Consider the following 18,309-nt stretch of genomic DNA (forward strand, 5'->3'; position numbering starts at 1 on the left):
AATATTATATGATCGTAATGTTTACACAGTCACATGTCGATCAATTGAATTGTCCCCAAATTCTTCCAATACTTTTAAATAATTGAAAAAATCATATATTTCATATAGTTTCAAGAACTATTAATGTATATTTTATATTATATTTGCCTCTAATAATAGTATTTTTTTTTATTTTGTCGAATTACTTTTTTTATTTTGTCGAATTCTTGGCTCTGAACCAGCAAGATATAATTATTCGAATAAATAAAAAGAGGACAATATGCATAGATATTTGCAAATATATAAGTCTATAAATAATATAACATTTCTCGCTGATCAATGCAATATTTGAAAAAATCTATTTCAATCGATTAACCGTCATTATGCAAAAGAAAAAATTATAAAAGTATAAAAATCTCTTTGGAGTGTGATTAATTACGCAGTCAATTTTTCGCGCAACCATTGGTATTAAGAGATAATAAATCGAACGGCAAGTGAAGTCTGCGATGTCCGTAAGTGGAAATTTGCGTTGTCACAGCGATAAGCCGAGAACGTTTAACATGATTTATAAAAATCACGATCGCGGAGAGATAAAACGCGCCGTGATTTAACGATTGACGTTTTTTCGAGATCTGACACATCATATAGCGCGCGCGCATTACACGCAAATGAATCGAACAGTTCAATATATACGTGTCAAACGAGTTTTCCAAGATTATGGTCTTTGCCTATGTTCAAGGTAAAATCGGCCTAACTGCGCGCCTTATCGCTTCTGCACATCGCTGCATAATGCACGGCTCGCTTGTGCGATGGAGCGTGAAATTGTTGACGAAAGCGCGAGATCGGATGCCGATCGATATTACTTGGACCTGTACGTGCGCTGTTAAATAAATTGTGCCCTAGCAAATACTACAACAAGTACATAAACAGTAGAAACTTTGATGTGACAATCAAAAAATTCACACAACAATATTTTTGCGAAAACATTATTTAATTTACACATTTTTGCATAAACATTCAACAAATTATCTTCGTATTTAAGCTACTGACTACCGTTACGTTCAATTAACGACTTTGAAACTGTAAATTTAACTAATTATTACACGAACATACAGTCATAAAGACTTCAGAGCGGAAATGACAGTAGTAAAATGTAGCGATGGTCAGACAGCAAGTTTGTGATGCGAACTCATTATCAGTCTTCTTGGGACAATCACAATTTTAAATGTCAATTGTTTTGTCTTGTTACGGAATATATTTCTGCGGAAATGTTATAAATAACGCAATTATGGAAACATTGTGTTTTACGAGGAGAGATACTCGTATAAATGATTAACGCCGATTCGTGTCCACGCGCTATTATTCGTGTCGCGATGGGGTTTCTGCAGCGTCAGATAAGAAATATCAGAACACGATTTAGTTCATTTTAAAAATCGCATGCACAACAATAAGAGTAGCGGCATATAATAAAGTCGATATTCTCTCGCGTTTAATTCAGTACGACACATTTATTATTCAATAAATCTTCCGAATACAGAATATACGAAACTTTCTCAATATATATTATTATCATTAATTAATATATGGAATATAGCTGTAGGAAGCTAGCGTTAAATTCAATTATCGTAAAATCGACTATAGATTAATGAAAAAAAGAAGTAAAAGTAGCGACGGTTTCATTCTTTATAACAATAACCGACCGCTAATTCCTCTGTGCATTTTTATAACTGATATTTCGCAACCGATTTAAAAATCCATTATTCTCCGTCACTTCTTTCGCGATTTAATTATTTAGCAATACTTCTTAATCTGTCATTCACTTCTCTTATCCTGAATCAAAAATCGCGTATATGCCGTTCGGAGAAATCGTAGCCTCAGAATGATACTTTCAAAATTTCGCCACACAGGAAGAATGCCTTTTCAACTATACACGACGTTTCTAAATCACCTATATCTGTTTTAAAGCAGATTTCTGGTCGAATCGATTTTCCTTTGATAAAAATATCGATATCTTGATAGAAAATAAAGAACTTGAAGCAAATTAAACACTCTCTTCGGGAGAAAAAATAGATGAAACAATATTTCTAAATCAGTTTTAAGTAAACTTTATCTTAATAGAATTTTAATTTAACGTTTACACAATTAGATATGAAAATAAATGCTTTTTTTACTCGATATTTGAATTGAAAAAAAATCATCACAAATCTGCCAAAAAACTGATTTGATAACAGATGATTTCGAAGCTACCTGTACACGTGTACTATTCTTCGATCGTAAGTGAGCGAAAATTCGAGAGAGAGACAGAGAACAGCGCGTTTCAATGCGGCCGTTAAAAACAAGGCGCGGTTACGTAACCGCGCTCGCCGCGCGCACAGTCCGACGACCTTCCTCTATGGAAAGGATGGATCTGAAATAGCAACGACCCGAATATGGGTCAGCATGCATTGTGGCGCGACTCTCCTCACGCAGAGCGCCGCGCTGCGCCACCACGTCGCTGTAGAGAGGCCGGCAGAGGCGGCTTTTACGCTCACGAAAATAGACGCTTTATCAGACCGGCTTCTCTAGCCAGCTCCGCTCCGCTCGTAGGATTATAATCGTGCCGTTTGAATTGCTGCTCGTTACCGCAATGCCGCTCCTTCCACACCCGGCTGTATCGTATGAATCTTGAGAGACGGAATCTCGCACGGAATTAAGCAACTGGAACGATCGATTTTCGCACGACGCCGAGGTACTTTTTTTCGGCAGAAATGCATTCATTCACGTAGATAACTCTCCCATTTTTTTAAATATAGTGTTTTGTTCAATATCTTTACTAGAACGTATCTGTCAGTAGTGACATGAGAATTATATCTATTTATAATTCTCAACAACAATGTGAGGCAGATTTTAAATAAATGTTCCACTTCCACTGATAATATTTGAAAAAATATAAAGTTTTTCTGTGCATTGTTTCACAATCATATTTATGTTCTGTTTCCGGTATATTTTAGATGTTTATTTCGAAAGTATGTCTTCTGTCCTAAATATGATTTCACTTTTAATCTTTGAAATAAAAAATTCTAAAACTCATCTTCTGAAAAGGGATTTTTTTTTATTTAAATGAGTTATGGTGCAAGACGTGATGAATATCAATAGCGAATTGTAAACGTAGACACTCATTGATACCTCGCATTTCTTTTTCGATTTTTAAGATCATTGATCTAACGGAAGAAGCTCGTTTACGTGTAACACAATTCGCATAGAACCGATATACAAAGGTTCTTAAAAGCACTCGAGTACTCGAACGGAGTGTGGAAGAAAAAGAGGATAAAAAAAGGTCGAAAGGATGGAGAAATGAAAAGGCGAGGAAAAGTAGGGGAACAAAGATGAAGTAGCGTGCAATATACACAATAACCGAAGTAGGTCATAAAACATTCTACGCTTATCGCGTTTATTCAATTTTTTCGTTATATTTTTTCGTGTACAACAATTACGTTAGACCAGCAAAAACGAGAAACGGCAAGCGATGCCTCATGAATCTTTTATCATTCTTGTAATTCGAAAGATATCACGTAGCGCTGTGTACGCGCGATTTTAATGGAAAGCCATCTTGATTAATTAGAACGAAATTTTGTTCGAGTTACATCGCCGGTGTACTGCATTAGATACTTTACGAATGCGACAACTTTCGCGAAAGTTGCATTAGTCACGTATTATTCGCAAAGCCAGGATTTAGACTGCGCTAAAAGCACAGCGTGGCGTACAGCAAGCTCGCTCGGTATTTACAAGTTCGCCGTCGGTATTACAAGTAACTGCGGCAAGTTCCGTCCGCGTTAAAGAAAACACGTAAATAAACAAATGGAGAGCGCGGCGGAATTATCTAAATGCAAAGTACGCGATCTCCTTCGCTTTCCGCCGCTGACGCGCCGATGCCCCCGTTTTAATTGGCGATGTCCCGCTCCCGGAGAGATATTCGAGAAAGCGGCTCATAAATTATTGATGCGTGACCTTTCCATCTGTCGCGCGTTGTTCAAAAGGGCACTCGTACTTCCGCTTATGTCCGGTTTGTTCCGGTTCTACGACCCAGTTCCTCCTCTCGAGAAAATTCTCATTCGAGTGGAAGTCGAGTGGTCGACGGGGGGTAAGTTCGAACCGGATATCACGTAATACGGCTGAGCTGGCAGGTACAAAGTATTCGCGGAGAAATACTCCGCGGAGCGAAGGCAGGCGGGAGCAAAAGGGAGAAAGCTTCGCGTGAGACCAGCGACGGAGGAGCAGAACGGAAGAAAATACGATAGAGGTAACGATGATGGTTGCTTAGGGTGGGTCGATCTATTTTTACGCGTGCCCGGCTTATTGCGTTTACCTCGATTAACGCATTAACCGTTACGTCGATCACCCGTGACCGGAAACATGTCGTTAACATTGCACCGTGCGCGTATACGTTGTCCTAGAGCCCCCGATCTGATCTTCACCGATCAATTCTTTCGTGAAGTTAATCGCGATTTAATTTATTTAAATGAATAATAAATACGTGTTTATGAGATGTACATTTTAAATTTCAATCATCGTAGTATTAAAGAACGCTGCATAAATTAATAATGTAATATTGTCGATATTTTCATTAAAGGTGAATTCTGTACACAAAGTTAAGGCGATTAACTTTTATCGATTACCTCGACAATAAAAATCGCCAATTGAAATAGCTTAGCGACGCAACAATATCGATCGCGCATACACGCGCATTGTCCCAAACGTTTCGCTAACAATCGGCCGGTAGAGAGAAAAGAACAGCATTGCAACATAAATAGAGAAAGAGAGAGAGAGAGAGAGAGAGAAAGAGAGAGAGAGAAAGAGAGAGAGAAAGAGAGAGAGAGAGAGAGAGACAGAGACAGAGAGAAGACGGGCATGAAGAGTGTTTAGATGAATGTCGGCGTTAGGCGAACGTCAAGGCGAGTATCGGAATAACGCGAAGAAGAGAAAGAGAGAAACGGTTGCCGAACGGCGGGGGTGAGGAGGAAAGAGGAAGAGAGGAGGGACATTGGGGTAGGTCGAACGAAAGCACGCGAAGAGAGCGCACCGCGCCTGACGTACGTACATAAGCCAAAGTGGGGATGGAGAAGGAGGAGATAGAGGATGAAAGGAGGTGGTCGGATAAGTTGGACGGAGAAACGGGTAAGGGAAACCGGCAACGGGAAAGAGAGAATAAGGGAGAAAAAAGCGAAGAGGAGGAGGTGGAGGGAGAATACGCGCGAGAGGGAAGGGGAGGGACGCTAAGGGCGCGCGGGGAACAGGGCGAAAGAGGTGGGAGGAGAAGAGGTGGCTTTTCGCGGAGGGTTGCGGCTTTCGCGTTGTCATGAAACCCGGCGTTCCTCAACCTTTGCCCCAGAATGCCCTTGGTGATGCCGATACTAAGCGACGTTCTCGGATCCGTTAATCGCGCGCCGTACGGCCGGCACTCGCTCGTAATTTCGACGCGGCCGTACATCACACGCGCTGCGACGCGCGATTTAGGGCCCTCCGCGGATATTTATGTTATAAGCTCCGGGCGCGCGAAGCTTCATCTTGATGACGTTTCCGACGTCGCGCGTCCCACTTCGGCGAGGTCCGCTGCCGCTCGCTTTTGCACGACACGTGTCTCGCAGCACATATTTTCACGTACCATTTAAAACCGCCAGTGGATATTTATGTATCAAATATCAATTTTTATCGATAATACTCGCGCTATTTTACGCGCTGGTCAAATTTGCTCGCGTTTATAAGCCGATTTAATTCGAAAACAGGATCCATTTCGCTGTTTATATATCGTTGTTATGTAGAATCTCTTCGTGAATATTTTATTGTTGTTTCGTATTTTCGTTGATGATGTGCTTCTATCATCGTATCCCATATATATCAAACAAAATGGCTCTCACGCGTGTTTACGATACGTAATATAAAAGTACAACTTATGTTTACAAATGTCGTTCTAATTTAAAATTTTTCTAAATATTTATGTTACACCTTCAACGTAAACTTTCAGTGCTGATATTTTCAAGTAATTTATTTTGCTTTAATCACATGCTGCATTTAAAATCCGACTAATTAAACATTATGCGATTAAACTAAAAATTAAAATGTAATGCAATAGTATTATCCGTGCGAAATCTATGCAAGAATATTATATTATCAAATTTCCATCACACTCGATTCCAGTATACACGATTTCACTCTCGAGGGTTTATTTTTCGCGTTTTTAATCGGTGCGCGTGAAAATCGTATTTTATAAATTATTTTTCTCTAGGGATTTATTTATTTGGTAGCGCTTACACGCCGCAAGTTTTCAATTGAAATGTTATATTTAACACTACATTATATCTCATGTTAACCAATCCGCAATATGAAGCGGTTCGCGCGCGGATATTTATGGCCGCGCCGAACGTAAACTTTCAGCACCGACACACTTCCGGCGTTCACGCGTCCGGCGTTTCAATGATGCATGAATCAAACTTAACCCTGCGAATAACTCGTTGATTAAAGGCCGCGTTCATTATATAAAGCTAATTCGGCTGCAATTAATTTATTTTTTAAACAAGATCTTGAAAAATTTTAAACTTTTTACTCTTCAATTATATTTTTTATCGGAACGATTTTCTTTTCAGATTTGTTAAACTTGACAAGAGAATGTTCCATAAATAAAAAACTTTATTCAAAAACAATTTAACACATATAAAGGAATGGCTCAAATGATAACAATCAATTAATATAATAGAAAGGCATAGAGAGCCGTCGCGGGATGTTAGTGCGAAATTATAATTTTTCTTAAAGAAATTAATTTGTTAGTCTACGTGAGACAGTTAAATTTGTACACCGATCTCTGGTTCGAGATACTTAAAGTGTACGAAAATTTTAGTACATTGTTCTCACATATGGAGAATCAGTATGTATTGATAGGAATTATTAGAAAGAAGGGAATAGAGAAAAAATATCAGGGCGCGAGTGGCTAATTATTCAAAAATTTATATAAACCGCTCCTGTATTTATTCTGTTATTAACTTGATTATGATTATTTTTACGTCGACAACTGAAGTCAAACAACTGAATAAGTAAATGTTACATTGGCCGTTATAAGCCGCAACAAGCTACTACTTTTAGCCCGCTGCTTTTGCGACAGTATATAAAATATTAAACACAATCGACATGAATAAACGTCATACATTATCTGTGCCATATTCCGATTGCGATTGCGATCGAGTATTGCAAAATTGATTACACAGTTCTACAAAAAAATAACTGTTTTTCGAACTCAAGAAGAAGAAATCTCCTTTTATAGGTTTTTTTTTAATGCAGAATACAATGCCGATTTTTGCGTCATATTTTAAAAAATTCAAGGTTAAAGTTGTAAAAAAAGGGTTACTTTGACGTACTTGACCATATTATATCCATGGTATGCGATGTGTTAGAAAAGTTTTTAAAATAAAGTATATTACTAGAACTTTTGACTCTCAAAAGGAATTTTTTGTGTACATTACGATTAACAAGATTTGAACAATTAAATATTGCGTGTTACACCGCAAATATAAATGGAACTAAGAACTGCGAATAGTTCACTGTTTTCAATTTTTAATAATGATTTTCGAGATTGCTAACTACGAATGTGATGTCAAAATGACGAATTCAAAATGGCAAATTCAGTGAATTATTCGCAGTTCTTAGTTCCATTTATATTCTTGAGTTTTTTTTTTTTGTTGAACTGTGTTGAACTGTGTTATATGCAGTTTTTGAATCGAAGATATATATATTTGTCGCGCACTTAGTAAGTTCTTACCGCAAACGAGCATAATATGCGACGGAATTTCGCGAATATTTTGAACCGCGCAAACTTTCGCTTTGAGAATATCGCGACGCGACAATCGTCTATCGTGGAAGTTTGCTCGTCGACGACGTATGGAAGCTTTAAAAGCTTCGTGCCCGATCCTATTAAGAGTTTCAAGACTTTGTTGCTGGCGTGACGAGATCGCAAAGTCGATTACCAGCTGCGTTTGCCAAATTATAAGCCATTTACGTTGTACATGCGGATTGTAGATGTACGTGTTTAATTAGTTTCCACGAAGTTCCCTCCTACGCTGAGATCTTCAACAACTTCTTAACGCACAAGGATTTTGCTTTAATTATATCGAGCGACGTTTTTCAAAACCGATGTGTAAGCTTTATTTTGATCATTGTAACGCAATTTTACGAAGTAATAGCGCAGGGAAGATCGGTGTCGCCGTTTCATTGAAGAATGTGAACGGCCGCTCAGATTCTAGTAACCCACTCCGTAATGCATCCCTGAAGGTTTTGAGGTCACTCTCGATCGAAGATAACCGTACGACCATGTCGACATATTCGTTTTATCTCGCGCCACGAACTTATTTGGCACGAGCATCGTATAGAAAATTCATGCCATTTCAAAGACTGCATATGTGACTCGCGTTCGAACTTCCTCTCGATTGCATCGTGATAAGCTCGTCGGTATATCTTTACGCGTATGAAAACTTTACAAACTTTATTTCTTACATTTTCCAAAAAGCAAACGTACACAGAGATGTTTTTATAACAAAAAAGCAACAGAAGTATGAAATATAATAATAGTGCGGAAGATAAAAAACGAGGTTAGAACAAATCTCGTAATTTGAGGTGTATTAATTCCCAACACGATGTAGCTTACAAGGCCGATTTCCGATGAATTCTCGCGTCAAGTGATTCGTCAGAGTCCCCACAATTTCTCCGCCGTATCTGATTATCTTCGCAGGTCTGCCGATCGCAGGCGCCACGTCGTTACCATTATTACCGTTGCCGGTAACTATTCGTACGGCAAATGCTAATGCCACCGCGAATTAGTCCACGGTGTCCCTCCCATTCCGCTTGCATTCGCCCTCCGCTCTCTCCGCACTCGGCGGTGATGCATATCCCGTGCCCCCCCCTGCGATCCGCTCTTCCGCTTGTGGAGCGTAATTGCTATCGCAAACTGTGCATCGAGCTGTCCTTCGACCGGCTTGGTTGCATAACAGAATGCGCCGAGCGCTTACTTCTCGGTGCCTCCATGAACGTTTGTCACGTGGACCCCGTCGATTTCACGTGCGTGCATGCGTGGTGCACTTAAACTTTGGTCATCGACCGGCGAGCCTTGAACGCATCCTTTGCGTTGCAAAACCATTCGCGTTGCAACCGCGCGCTAGTCGTTTTTGTTGAAAAAAAGATTCACAAATAATACTTGAGTGACACTTTAGAAATAATAGTAAATTAAAGCTGTAGCCATAATATAACTCATTTTTTAAACAATTTATAATAATTCAAGTTTGTAGATAACTGAATGTAAATTGTGATAATATAATATTAATACGAATAATTTTGTTACTCTGTAACTTACTGACTCAATAAACAGTAAATAGTGATCATATGAGGGAGTGCGTTGAAGCGTCAGACACGTCACCTGTGGCTTATGCAAGCTGACGCTGTTATTTCTTCAGAAACTACGCGTGTTTACGACACAGGAAATAATAGCGGCATAAAATGTACTCAATAATAGAAGCGTAAAAATGTAACTACCGTCGTTTCTTGTTCGGAGTACATTTGTGCATGCTGTACAGACGAAATTGAACGCACCGCGGGCACCGTATGATGTTGATCGCATAAAAATCCCATTCCCACGCATTTTCAGAGCAATCTTAAATAGCATTAATTTAAAAAATTTATCCTCCTGTGCGCGTTATGTATATTTTAGTCCGATAACGCGCAAGACTACGTGAAAAATGCAAATCGACGTTCCCGATTCTCAACGCTTCGAAAACAAAACATGTCGATTCACGTCCGGTTCGCAATGTGTTAAATAATATAGCGACAATAATGCGCTTGAATAATAAAAATTTTGATACAACAGATTTCGAAATTTATAATATTTCGATCTTTATATTGGTCTCATGTTTTCTACGAATCGCAAACCGTAAAATCCGTACAGTTTAAATTGATTCTATTTTAAACGACTACACATGCATCGTGCAATCGAAGCATGAGAAACATTTTCCAACGAGACGTTTCTAAGACGCGCGAAACGTGCGTTTTTGGCAAAACGTCGAGCGCCGATGCTTTTAAAACTTTCGCACAACCGTCTTGCCTCAAAATCACTGTTAAAAGATCTCAATAATGCTCCAAATTGCGTTGCCAGTTCTAGTTGAACAAAAACGCGCCCGAAGTATTTGCAAACCCCAAGCTTGACGAACAATAATAATCGACATCGATCTCTCTGCATAAAGAGAACAATACAAATTGTATTTAGATAACGCTCTTTAATAGAAACGTAAATATCTACTAAAAATATATTTACTAAATACTGAACAATAAAAAGCTGTAATAAATACTACATCTTGACAACGTAATGAAAAATATGAAACATTATATCTATACAAAATAAAATTCCATGCATAATACAAATACAATTTTGCATCAAGATCGAAACTAGACTTCATAAAAACATATATGAATTTTCATCTGAAAAAGTTTCTCACAAAGGGACGATCAGCCAACCCTTCGTCACTGCGGCTGGAATCGAACAAAAATAATTCTCATGTGTCAGACTCGGGATAAAAAGATGCGCAAAATATGATGGAAGGCTTATGATAAAATAAACTGATAAAGCTTAGAGCGACTTCATTCTCGTTCTATTGCACAACAGTGAATTTAGCAGTGCAACACCTGCGCACTTTTTCATTAAAACGCTAGTACTAGCGTTTGGCGGTCGTAATTTTACAAAATCTGACAAAATTGCAAATAATTTATTTTGAAAAAAAATCCTTATGCACACCTCATTGCTGATGTAATATGTGATCAATGGTGTGCTTATATAACATGTGTATGTGCGCAACCAGCTTATTTTCTAAATTATAAGCACGAACAACACAAGAATACAGAATATATATATATATTAATGAAATATTTCGACCATTATCTTACATGTCTTTATAACGTCCTCGAGATATTTGTGCCGCCGCTCAAGACTCAATAAATTCTCGTTAACAAATCAAATCGTGAAACTGGTATGAAATAATATTATCCATATATTACTCTTTATATTAATAAAGTAAACCAACATAGCACGCGATCTTGATGCAAAGTATCGAAGTTCTCTTAAACGTAGTATCTCTTGCAGATCCCGCTTTACAATAGTCGACACGTCGACTCATAATTTATTCCACGCCACCGCGTGAAATTGTCCCCTAGATTTGAAAGCTCTTCGTGTTTGCGAGAGAACTCTTCCTCCCCCCCCCCCCCTACAAAGCAAGCAATCGCAAAAATGCACCACTCGGCGGGAGAGTAACGGAGACACGAGTTGCGCGCGGATGCGACGAGGAAAGGCGGATATTTTCCGCACAGCCATGCTTAGGATCCAAGGTCTGACCTCCCTCGGGCCGCTTCGAGAATCGCGCGAAAGGTTCCGACCGGCGAGGGCCATCGGGGGGTGCCAGGAAGCCGGGGGCGCGGGAGGGAACGCGCGCGCGGGTGTGCGAGAGGTGCTGCGTGCGGCGGAGGCGCGAGGGGGGAAGGGAGGGAGGAATGGATAACGGAGAGAGAGGGAGAAGGCTGCAAAACGTGCAGCCGGTGTGAGCGAACCAAGAGAGGCGCTGTGTGACGACTGACCCAGTTACTCGCGGCGGAGGTAATGACCGATACTACACCACCTAACCCTCCTCCTCCTTCTCCCGCCTCCCTTCCACCTCCGGCGGCGGTCCGGCCCCTCCTTGCGCCGCCCGACCACGCTACGTGCGTGCACCGCACGTATGTATGTATATATACACGAGGAGGGAAGAAAAGAGACGGACGCTGCGAGCGCGCCACGTACGCGTATGCGAATGCACACGCTCTCTTTAAACTGCCGACGATAGGGATACAATAGAGAGACTTGCCAGGGATGGAATGGATCGCTCGAGCTCCACGGCAGTTGGATTCTCCCTTGGGTGGGACGAAGGGTTGTCGGACCTCGTGGTCGGAGCTGTCAGCTGCGAGGATATCTGAAAATCACGGAAATAAAGCCTTTTCAGTTTGGATAAATATTTTCTCTTTGCTATTAGTTTCTCGATAGACTGTACGCGCATACTTTAGAATCTCTATACTCATTATCACATCCGCAAATATGGAATATTAAATATTAGTTGTTAGATAGTTTATATTTAAATGTAAGATCTTCTCCCTTTTCAAGCAACAGTGAGTCGAAAGAATTTGCATTAATCTCCTAGCAAAATTTATTAATTTTATGCTGAAAATATTGCAAATGACATTAAAAGAGTAAATATTTTCGACTACGTATTTCCGGTTGAGATATTTTTAGCTTGATAATTTATATTATTTATATTATTTATATTTATATCATTATATTTGTATTATTTATATTATATATATATTACAAATATTATATTGGAAGCAATAGCTAAAGCGGCTATCAAAAAAAACGTCGAATATACTAAGTATACCAATACCATTTGTTCAAACAGAAATATTATAACAATAACCATCGTTATTGGATTCGATTTGTACAAGAATCAATCGCAAAGTTACGAATAAAACGAGAAAATCTTCCAATCGCTGATTATGTCCCACACACACAAGTTCCCATTATTAAAATCTTACGTCTATAAAAAGCTAACACGTCTATCGAGCATGGGCGTGTGTAAGTAACAAGTGCAAAGCTCGGTGCCTCCAGCAGCGAGTTCACACGAACGGATCCTTGGCCAGCGCGAGTTACAAGCAAAAGGGTCCTCTCTCGTTGCACGATGTGCACGCTCTACTTGCGATCCGATTGACGGAGGGCTCTCTCGTCTCTTGGTGGACCGCGATGGTGGAAGGCGGCGATGCGGATGACGGGGATTGTCGGTGGCCATGTGATAGAGGGTGGAGTCCTTCTTCACGATCAACTTCACGATGTCAGAGATTTTTTTCCCCGATCCACGTGCGGCTTCGTAGTCGTCGTTGCGTAACGCGTTAAAAACGGTATCAATTGCGCGGTATCGTGATCATTAATGTAAACGTAAACGTATTGACACTCAAGTATTTGCTATATTGTTCAAGGATCGAGTGTTAAATATACATGAGTGACTGCTACACCGTATTGCGTCGTCTATTTATTGACTAGTTTTATTCACCGTGTGATGAGACTGCAGTTTGCAAAATAATATCGTCATCTGAAATGAAGAATTTTACATACCTATGGCATTAACGTATTGCACATATCAACATTCTTTCATTTATATGTGAAGAAGCACTCGTCAAGTCCTATTGTAGCGCTGCACACGTTTTTAATATATTATGTTGTACAAAAGTAAACACTCAAAAAAATATTTCGCTGATGTAGTTAGATTTCTAGATATCGCAACAAGAATGTATCGTTATTTTTCGTATCTGTGAAAACATTGTTTGTCACATATAGAATTTATAGCAGTAATGTTCTAGCAATAGCTTCTGAAAAATTTAGGTACCATTGCTAAATGTTATTCATTGCATGATCTAACACGTGATTGATCTTATATAGATAGGCGCTTTAGAGAAACTTTCTTTTTAAAGTTCACAAACAATACAGATATATATTCTGTTTCTGTCATCTAAACTGATTAAGTAATTACATATGCAATATCACAACAGTTACTAATCATTTATCTGTTTTAGTTAATTTTTTACACCTAGAAAATTTTAGCTATTATTGCAAGATCATTTTTTTGAGTGAATATGTTGCGATACAAAAAGATATTTTTAACACACTCTGATAACACGAAAGACGCCTATCGCGACGCGCGTAATGAAAATCTAAAGTCTGAAGAGTCTTTAATTATCGGTCGCAAGACATTTCGCTTTCCTCCCACCGAATAAGGACGGAGGATATTATGCGATGATTCACAATTGCGCACAAGGCAAGGAGTCATTGCACGGGTGCAAGGTGGACTTGCAAGAAGTAGAAAAATGACAACCTTGTTACCGCTGATTTACAACGTGTGACGGACGAGGAACTCACGCTATGCGCACAGAGTTCTCGTGTGAGTTGCTCGAAGAATAAGATCTTTGGTATGCTGGAATTTCATTTGCGAAACATCCGGTATGAGAAGGCGTTTTTTGAGCCTAGAACTCGTATGTGCGAATAGAATAATGAAAAATCGATGTTCTCGGTGTTTTGAATAACAGTTACTGTTACACAGTACATGTTATAATTAACTACTGCGCAGTTACTATTGTGTATATAAATTTATGTAATATTATTTCTGCAGAAATTTCAGACTAAACTTGCAGCCAAACCAAACACGATACCGAACAAAGATTCGATGATGATTTATACATGGATTATCCGCGAACTAAATCGAGTGATGAGTCACGGAATGGTTACGCAAATTTCCCAAGTCGTCACATTTACGACATTTTCGTTCTCATTTTACGCGGAGTTAACGAGAATCGCGCTAAAACCGACCTGTTTACGCGGCCGGTCGGTCGAAGTTTAATGAAGATCTGGGTCAAGCGGTGTTTGGAATCCTTGAATCGCACGCTACGCGATAGGAAAAAAAAAAAAAAGTTTACCTATAGCGAATTGGAATCTCGTTGCAGAAGTCGTTGCCGGGGATAGCCTCGATGTATATGCATGTATACCCCTGGCACTGAGGTCGGCGCCATTTCTCGACGACTTAAAGAAGGCAGGCAAGGATTCTCGTGTACTTGCCACTCGCCACCGCCGCTGTAGGTCACAGTCAAGTTGTGCTTTTCTTTGCGTTCCAAGCATTATGTAATTTCGCGGCAGTAAGTTACGCTCCGAGTCGGAAATTCCTAGCGGCGAACGGTGGCGTTTGTACAGTGAGAGCGCGATCGAGGGATGAAAGGGATCGCGCAAAGCAAGCGGCGTAAATTTAAATAATACGATTTGAATAAAGAGGTGTTCGATACAACACAGCCAGAAGGGATTGGCGCTTTCGCGGGGGATCGCATACGCTTGAGCAAATGTTTCCAAGTTGGTGCATATCGAGAGCAATATCTCTCACTCAAAAAAATGATCTTGCAATAATAGCTAAAATTTTCTAGGTGTAAAAAATTAACTAAAATAGATAAATGATTAGCAACTGTTGTGATATTGCATATGTAATTACTTAATCAGTTTAGATGACAGAAACAGAATATATATCTGTATTGTTTGTGAACTTTAAAAAGAAAGTTTCTCTAAAGCGCCTATCTATATAAGATCAATCACGTGTTAGATCATGCAATGAATAACATTTAGCAATGGTACTTAAATTTTTCAGAAGCTATTGCTAGAACATTACTGCTATAAATTCTATATGTGACAAACAATGTTTTCACAGATACGAAAAATAGCGATACATTCTTGTTGCGATATCTAGAAATCTAACTACATCAGCGAAATATTTTTTTGAGTGCTATTTTGATTAATCCTAGCTAATATTTTTTCAATACTGCTGATCGTCAACTTTGGCGAAAAGCAGTTTTATCCTTTTCTCCGTTCCATTTTATGTCACGTCACGATTTTCTGATTCCTCGTAACTTGGAAAAAATCGTGCATGTAAAGACATCATTACACAACCGTAGAGTTTCTAGCACGAAGCATGAGATTTTATCACCCATCTGCTCTACATCGCGACGAACATAATTCGGACCGGAGGATTACCCATTACGACATTTAGGCTAAATATTCTACGAGAATTTCACACGAGAATTGCAGCAGTGCAATTCTATTTGTACATTCTTTAGCCACAGAAGTATCGAAAATATATTTTTTCCCCAACTTTTGTAATTCAATTTAGATATATGAATACATGCATTTGGGTGAATATACGAAAAAGTTATTTTATAAATTAGAATTATCTAAATAGAATGATAATCATGTTTCCGAAAAGCTTGCATCTTGCTCAACAATATCCAAATGCTCACGATATATTCAAGTTGGAAATCCAGATTTCCGATCACGAGTCTTGACTGAAGGCGCAAAGGGCAATCGAGCCGTCGAGCGTGGCACTCGATAATAATCTCGACTCGCGATGAACGTCTTGCGTGGCGTGTGCAAGCAGCATAATATGCAGTTGCGTTCTGCACTAGATCTTGAACACTTTCAATGACAAGGCGTAGACGACAACGAGGCAGCGGCGGCGACGGCGGCGGCGGCGATGGTGGAAGGGAGAGGGACACGAATTACCCGACCGCAGTCCTCCTACAGCTTTACAGTAGTACGATAAAGCAAAGTAGGCCAGGCAAAAATTCGCCGATACCTCGCAAAAGTAGGCGGAAAAATAAACGCACGAGCGCGATAGCAAAGTTTAATGCCAGCGGCGCTTTCTAGTCTGAACAGCGAGAGCTAGCTTACGCAACTTAACTGCGTATTGTAAGGAGAAACGTTATTTCTCGTTTCATGTTTTAGTGCGTCAATGATATCGAGGGCCGGGATAATTTTTAACTACTTGCGTACGATTGAGAACGTGAGTGCTTGCGTAATATTTCAAAAGCGTAGCTCGATCGTAGCAATATCAATACAATAAGAGAAACAAATAACAAAAGTGATAGATGCCCGACTTTTTTTATCCAAGTATCTAATAATTCATCATACTATTATTTTCGTATTTTCGAGTTTCGCAGCATCGAAACTCATCAAAATTACATCGAATTCAATTTCTACCGGGAACATAATCTATATGGCTGTTATCGCGTTAGATTCCACCGTCGACCGTCAACTATGTCGGTGTTACTGCATTGCTGCATCGAGCGCAACGATGCGACAGCATTGAAACTGTCCATGCGTCGTCGTGTAAGCCGCGCAAAGTCGACGACGAGTTCCGACCGAAGCGGTAGCTAGGCTCGCGTTCGGGTCGATGTATTCTCGGTTGTTTATTTAGGCCACGGGAGGTGAATCGTTCGCTCTCTTAACGCTGGCAAGCGGAACGTCGTGCGCGAGCGCACGGTGCACGCTTGCTGCAAAAAAGTGCATGCACGCGGCAGCGTGAACGAGAAAGAATTGCTGCGGACGCGTATCGTTGATTGTTCGCGTATCGTAGAGAGATCAAAGACATTCGTATAAAAACTTGTTTACATAATTAACTTTATAGATTACTTTTTCTATATTATATATTTTATACATTATTTATATATTTATAGACATTGTAATTTGTTGTTTTACGTTGTATCGTGGAAAGGCTGTCCCATCTCTACAAAATTATTATTTTTATTCATAAATTAATTTGGAACCGGATTTTTTCCATAACCAAATCAATAATTAATAGGTTGCAAGTAATAACAAGTTGAAGAGTTTTTAGAAATTAAACATTCTTTCTTTAATTTGAAGCGGATTTTACTTTCACGGATATGTAATTCGAGGATTACCTCTCGATTCAGATAATGTCAAATGTTTGTGCAACTTGTGACGTGAATAATATTCTATTAAATGAAATCTAATATCATTCGCTTGAAAAAACGATTGCAAAGAATCGATAAACGAAAATTGACTCATCAACTGTGGAGTATTTCGTTCAGTATCCTAATTGTGCATCAGGATTCGATAAATCCTATTCTTTTCTACACTATTTTTACCGTAACTCCAAACATAAACACTTGTACAATACAAGCTGTAGATCTTCTATAAATCCATTCACTTGTTTTCAATCGTCAATGACTGTCGGATATGAGTTACGCGAAACTTGCATACGCAAAACATAAATCGGTTTACTGTCACTTTATCTTAAAAGTCGATTCTAGGACATAGTTGTCTACGTATTACATGAAATGTATGAGGTAAAACGAGATCAAGACATCATACAAAATGTACGTCTCATGTTTACTCCATTCCTCGGCGATATATAAATAAAATATAAGAAATACGTATACACATATTTGATTGCGATATCTCTCGATGATGCAAGCCAGACAAAGTGTGGCAACACCGATAAGTAGGTTCATATATGCGTCATATGCATTTATGCATATCATGTTAATAGAATATAAATCATCTAACAGAATAATCTTAACATGAGAAATATCATATTAATATATTGTAATATAAAGATGCTTCTAGTATCCGGTATAATAATAGAAGCAATCACACATTCAATACAGTTTTCCAGTAAAAAAATCATTAAATTGTGAAACATTGACCGTATTTACGAGAAATTACGTTAAAACATTTCTGCATCGATATGCATAATCATAAATTATTATAAATAACCATCACGCTTAATTAAGAAGCAACATGAAATATAAATATTTCATAGTTATACAAACTAATTACTACTTGTTTTTTTTTTTTTATAAAGAAGATTTTAATACGTCATTAATTTTTTAACTCTAGACGTTATTAATAAAAAACGG

General features: G+C 38.9%; 1 protein-coding gene across 1 annotated transcript in view; it reads left to right on the plus strand.

Annotated features, from left to right (window-relative positions):
- Positions 1–18,309, plus strand: part of Hr4 (Hormone receptor 4) — a 168,137-nt gene that overhangs the window by 51,329 nt on the left and 98,499 nt on the right. The gene's annotated exons all lie outside the window — the stretch shown is intronic.

This window comes from Linepithema humile, chromosome 5 (assembly GCF_040581485.1).
Source record: "Linepithema humile isolate Giens D197 chromosome 5, Lhum_UNIL_v1.0, whole genome shotgun sequence".
In the NCBI taxonomy this organism is placed as follows: domain Eukaryota; kingdom Metazoa; phylum Arthropoda; class Insecta; order Hymenoptera; family Formicidae; genus Linepithema; species Linepithema humile.